The sequence below is a fragment of the Chelonoidis abingdonii genome, chromosome 8 (genome assembly GCF_003597395.2).
Source record: "Chelonoidis abingdonii isolate Lonesome George chromosome 8, CheloAbing_2.0, whole genome shotgun sequence".
NCBI classification, from domain to species: domain Eukaryota; kingdom Metazoa; phylum Chordata; order Testudines; family Testudinidae; genus Chelonoidis; species Chelonoidis abingdonii.
Window position 1 is genome coordinate 9,281,469 of NC_133776.1, and position 6,837 is coordinate 9,288,305.

Below are 6,837 nucleotides of genomic sequence, written 5' to 3' on the forward strand. Positions count from 1 at the left end.
ACAGGATTCGGGCAGGGGGAAATAGAAGCGAAGTTGGGAGATGAGGGCAGGAGTTGGGTGGGGTCACTGGCAAGAGCAAGGGGGGATAGCAGTAATGGAGAAGAAAAGGGTAAGAACTGGCATTGGGGGTGAAAAAGGAGCAAAAGGGTATAGGGATGTTATATTTCAAAAATGTCAAAGGTTTCATCATTATCAAAATACTTTGTTTCGATTTTTTTTGCCCCAAAATGAAATTGTCAAAATTGACATTCCTTGCAAAGTTTTGAATGAGGGGAGATGGCAGTTGCTGGCAGAAAAACATTCCATCTGAACATTTTTGATCAGCTCTATTTCTGACTTAATGAACTAAAAGCTATTATTAAGTCATGCTTGGTAAAACTGTACATATATATAAGACAAAGAAGACCTCATTCCTGAGCAAGTACATCTCTAGCTTGGCCAGTAGATGGCAGTTTTTCTGAACTGATTTGACAATTTCCTATTTAGTAGGACTTTCTGGTTTCAGATAGAAAGACAGGAAGCTTACCACTCATGACTGTCCTCTGTGCCAGTGTATTATCAGCATGTGTTTATGCAGATAAATACACCACACCTATGCACCTCTTTGTTTAATGCTGAATCTCTTTCAGAGTGCAAAGAAAGCTTGCCCAATTATTATGTACAAAATACCACACTATAAGTGTGTATGTCATTTTATAACTATAAAATTAAGACAAAGTCCCTGCACCAGAAAACTTTTATTCTGATTTCTATAAAAAAACAGAGATGGGACTTTTGAGTGTAAGGGCTGCTGAACTGTGTCCTCGGTCTGAGAAGCTCTACTCTTGATTGGTAATTGCATTGGACGGATCGTGACATCACAGGGAAAACATCACATGATCTCATGCAAAGAGGAATCATAGAATCAAACATGTATTCCAGTCATCCGTTCAAGAATGACAAACTCAGCTGAATGCCAGCTCCTGAGTCAGGAGTCGCAGCCATGAGTGCAAAGTGGGTTTTTAAAATGTGCCAAATCACAATTACATTCTATAGGCAGGGGCTGCCCTGCAGTTACTGGTGCTCAGGTTTCTCAGTTACAAAATGCTGGAAAGATCTGTTTTGTTTTGTTTTCATTCCAGAGCCTGGTTACCCGTGTGGGCTATACACAATACAACCCTAATTCTATTCCTCTTGCAAAACCATATAAGGATGAATCGGCCCCTGCAATCTCAATTACACAGAATGTCTGCTTAAAGGGAAGTTGGTCTATTAAAAACTGACTTCACTATATGATTCTACTGCACACTAAAATAAAAGAGGAAGGCTACTATAAGCAGGAAAAAGTGAGGGTTTCCCTAATTAGGTAAGGCATGTTGTCACAATAAGTACTGATGTTAATAGGGCTACTGTGCCGGACTCAAGTCTGCTGTTTAGTGAAACACTGGACACAAAACACTGGACACAAAGTAAGGCCACCCTTATGAATTATGGGGAGATGGGTATGAGTTGCCTCACACTGTAGATCTGCTGCCTGTCATGGAGGCTTGGCACTGATTATTCGACCTCTGGCTCTATTGTTTTCATTCCAAATCAGAAGCTGGCCTGCAAGTTGAAAGACAGGCATTAAATTCCCCGGCCCTCAAAAATTGCAGAGTGCTTACTTTGTATATAAGCCTAGCTCTGGTTCAAAGTGGCTCCCAGCATATCAGAGCCATTCAAAGAGACAGGATCTGTGCCAAAGAATTGTACTTGCCTCTCAACTCGAAGAACTGGAACCAAAACAACTTTCTTTTGTGAAAAGTTGCTGTAAAGGATTCAGCCAGCGATGCTACATGTTCCATCAGAGGCACTTACTTTTGGAGCTCAAAGTAAACCACTCAGCTGTCAAATACTATCCAAGGTTGGATTGGAAACCACACATATAAAGCAAAAAATTGAGACAGTGAACATACAAAGCTGGCCAAGAGACTGGGACAGAGGGACACCTTTCTAGCTTCCTTTGCCCCCAAAAGGACTTTTTTTAATGTGGTGCTCAGATTACTTTAAGATCAACTGTCAGGGTTGATTCAAGTTTAGTAATGACTTCAAGGAGGAATGCAAGCACTCATCAGTAGAACAGTGACAGCAATAACTCATTTAAACAAACAGTTTGGCTAATGTATCCAAACCCTGTAACTCACCAGCCTGAAAAAAATAGTCAGACACATACAAAAAAAATTAAATGGAGATGAACACTCTTCTTTTTCTTATTTTGATCCTTGGTGCCAGCAGAAATATACTTCCTGCCACTCACTTCCAATGAAAGAGATTTATTTGTAAAATGGCACAGCCAGCAGCAAATCTTCTGTAGCTGGATCCCCCTCCACCCACACATACCAGCAGCTCCACTAGTTGGGTATTAGCTAAAACAAACAAAAACAGGACATATTAGAATATGCCCCCATTCCCTAGGAATTCATAAAGTATCTGCTACCATAGTGCTTGCCTCATAAAACAACTGGGTTACAGAATGTGTCTAGGGATAACACAAACTGGGTCACTTTAGCAATCATAAAACGGTTAAACTAAAGTATATTGTTCAGGCAAGAAAGTCTGATTATAGCTCAGGTGAGCATACGCGTGCTAGTTTTAATCTAGCCAGCATCGGTAAGAGTAGTAGTGCAGCATGGGCTTCAGCACAGGCAAGCAACCAGAGTGCATTCGCATCACCCCAGGCAGGCTTGTACTTGGACACCTAACTCATACTAATCCCACTTGACCCACTTGGGTACACACTCGGGTGGCTAGCCCAAGCCACTGCAGCCATGCTGCTATCTTTTAGTGTGCTAGCTCAAGCAGAACTAGCCTGTGCATGTCTACTGAGCTGGAAATTACACCTCCCAGCTGCAGTGTAGACATACTCAAAGCTGCCAACTGACTGATCTATAGGCCAGAACGGCTGGAATGCACAATACTCTGCTCACTGCCTTTCTGACCCCGGCAGAAACAGAGGTCCCATTGATGACTGAGGGTAAGGAGAAGCGCTAAAGGCAGCCCTAGGGGACAGACTGGTAGAAAAGGAGGTCCAAGAAGGAGAGGACCGGAGACGGCAGCAAATTCTCATCTGACTCCTTCTGCTTTGGCCACACCTTTGGTGTGCCACATGCCACTGCACTCAGGATGGCATGGGGAATTGGCACACCGCCCCTACACTGGAAATAATCTATTAGGTCTGCTTTTACCATCTTTAAGGCCCCATTAAGCCACCAGAACAACATACACTGGCTTTAGCAGGGGACAGAACTGGCTTCCTATCATATAGGATCTGTTGCATAAAACATGGGGCTAAATCTGCCTGCAATGGATCTCTGATAAAGTGGAGAACCAGTGAGATCCCATGGGAGATGAGGAGAGCAAAGGACTGCTAGATATGACAGAGAGGCTAAGCAGATGCGGAGAATTCAACAAAAGCCACTTAGGGAAGGCTCATTGAGGACTCTACACTGCAAGCCTCAGTCACTTCGCAGAATTCCACTCTGTAAATCTGAAGCCACTTCTTGACTCTCAACAACCGACAAAAGTGTTTTTGAGTACTCACCAATATTTAACAGTGACATGTTTTAGTGATTATATTTTTTCACTCTCATTGTATCTAATCAAAGGCATTTCCAAAGATCAATCCATCATAACAATTGTATTATAAATCGTGTCCACCCTTCTGAGGAAGGCACTCAGGGTGCTGAACATTTAATAGCCGTAATAGTAAACAACAATTAAACCATCTTTATACACACAGCACTGATGTGTTCAATATTATATTGGGGATTTAGCATTACTTTTCCTTGCTGATCCACCCTACTGGATCTCGTTCACACTTGCCTTTGCTCATTAGGATATTATTTATAGCACAGCAGCGTCAAATGGTAATTATCTCAGAAGCAACCACAAACAGTTTCTAAATGATAAAGTAGCAGCTCTTATAAGTTCTCCCTCCTTCCTTTGCAGTGTCTTCTCCAGAGAGCAGGGGAATGTGCTTCCTTGTCACTCTTGCCACCCTAAGCAGTTGAGATAGTTTTTTTTCTTTTGCACCAGCATTTCTGCCTCACAAACACTGAAACAATTTCCTTTTTTAGACAGCAAGGAAACCGACTTGCCCTCTACCCCTCCCCCAGTCCTTGCTGTGTCCTCTTCTTACCTTCAGTGGCAGAGGAAATCCATGCTGCAGTTTTTTCTTGAGCAGCAGCAGTTCTATGGCAACAGCAACTTGGAGGCAGTGATCCCTTGCATCTCTCACTTTCATTTCCTTCAATCAGCATACAGAGGCATGATTTGTTTGCACAGTATGTTAGCAAATACAATTTCGATGTGCATTTTGCAAGTGAATTTGTTCCTTAGGATTGCCAAGATGTATTTCCCAGCTAGCTATATGTTGCTCTCACTAATGAAAGGCATTAAAGGAAATCAGAAAATTCCTTTAATGTATTTACAATAAACCATTCATAACCATTTTCATTTGTGATATATACTGAGCTTTCCCAGATTTAGTCAGACATATATGAAAAGGAAATTCTATCAGCTTTGGGTCCATGGCCAAAAGATAAAATATCATGTTCAATGGAAAGAGTTTTAAATATTGTGTGCAAATACTGAATGAGTCTTTATTCACCATGACACCTATATGAGATCAGCGATTTAGTTGTGAAATTCCTGAAGGAAGAAAAGTGTAAAGCCACACAAAGGTTTTGCAGTTTCAGACCAAGGTAAATTGTGCATCAGAGTCTATCTGGAAATACTAATATAAGATACAGAGCAGTACTTAGCAGGGAAACACAATATTCCCTGACTAAGAGGCTAATGAACATCTACAGCCAGGAAACAGATTGGTTAGAAATAGACATTTCTCAGGTTCCCCCATTTACAAATTAATCAAAAATGGGATGCAAATAAATGCCAAATATGGTAGCAAATAAATCACTATGTGAAACTTAGAAACATACATCACGAGAGGCTTTTAAAGGGAAGCATTGTGACACACAGGAAATAAAGTAATCAATACATTTCTGTAGTTCAATGTGAACTGTCATTTCTGGTACCTGCTATGTTAGGAACAAATGTTACTGGTTACTGCTGACAGCTGTGACATGTTGTGCTAAAGTGCAAGCCCTGGGTTAGAGCTAACGATTGCCACTGTAACTACTTGCTAATATCCTAATTTGCTGCACCACTCAGAATATTTTGTGCATAAAGTTCTGCACACTACAATGAGACTATACCCTGTAATCTGGATAGCAGCATATGAGGTTTGAGAGACTGCAGGGCTTTTCTCAATTTTGTTTTCCTGGCTTTAAAGAAATATTTGGCATATGACTATATTAAAACTCTTAGCAAAAAGCTTCAAATTATTGGATGATGATTATGGTCCAAAACTGAGCCATCAGAGCAGTATATTATTTGAGTTATCCTGTGCCCTGGGGCTCTATTTTGGTGATTAGTTTGTGAAACTGCCATCTGAATCATTTACAACAAACACTGTTGTAAACACTGTTGTGTCCAAACAGCAGCTTTTTTCACAACACAACTCCATGTTTGTACATCTACACCTACCACATTGCTGAGTCTGTATTAGCGCATTCTGGAAAAATCTGGGGAACTATATAGTGCCTGAGCTACAGATAGAGGGACTGATTCTCCTCTTTTCAGAGTGGTAGCCGTCTTAGTCTGTATCAGCAAAAACAACGAGGAGTCCTTGTGGTACCTTAGAGACTAACAAATTTATTTAGTCATAAGCTTTCATGGGCTAACACCCACTTCATCAGATGCATGGAGTGAAAAATACAGTAAGCAGAATATAAATTCTAGCACATGAAAAGATGGGAGTTGCCTTACTTAGTCGGGGGTCAGTGCTAACAAGCCAATTCAATTAAGGTGGAAGTGGCCTAACAGTTGACAAGAAAGGGTGAATACCAAGGGAGGGAAAATTATTTTTGTAGTGCTAATGAGGCCAATGCAATCAAGGTGGCCCATTTCCAACAGTTGACAAGAAGGTGTGAGTACCACCTTTGTAGTGATTACTTTTTGTCGTGACCACCTCATGTAATCATTTACACCTATTTGTTCGTGGACAGTCAGGACCCCTGTGCCCAAAGGCCATGCATATAGCGTGGCACAAACAGCACTCTAGAAAATCCTACTGCACAGACAGCTGGAAAGGAGGATTGGTCCCCAAAAGCATCTCTTGGCAGCCCTAACTACACTCCTAAAAACACCACATAAGCAGTACACCAGAAAGTCATGGGAAGACAACTACTGAAAGCCTGGGTGAAACACCCTTCGTTCTGTGGACACATTTACCACCACCTATGCCACTAACTGGTTAAAAAGATATAATACAGACAAAGCCTAGATAACATCTTTCATCCAAAATCTCAAAGAGTTTTTATAAACATCAGATAATTAAGGCTCACAACATCCCTTATTAATTGTTATTTATTAATATTTAGATTGTGGTACCTAAAGGCCCCACTCAGAACTGGGTACTCCATTGACCCAGACAGTATGGGAACACACACATACAAAACATGATTTCTGTCCTGAACTGCTCACAATCTAAGAAATCCCTGTGAGGCAGGAAAGGATTGTTATTCCTATTTTATAAACCAGGTGAAACCGAGGCACCGAGAGTTGAAATTACTCACCCATAGTCTCATAGTGAGTCTGTAACAATGCTGGGAATAGAACTCAGGAGTTCTGATCCTCAGTCACCTGCTCTAACTACTACTCCACATTTTGTTAGAAAAATAAAGGTTCAACAGAAAAAACTTTGATCCAGTAGAAATTTAGGTTAGCCCTGATGATAGCGCATGTTTTGGCTCCGAA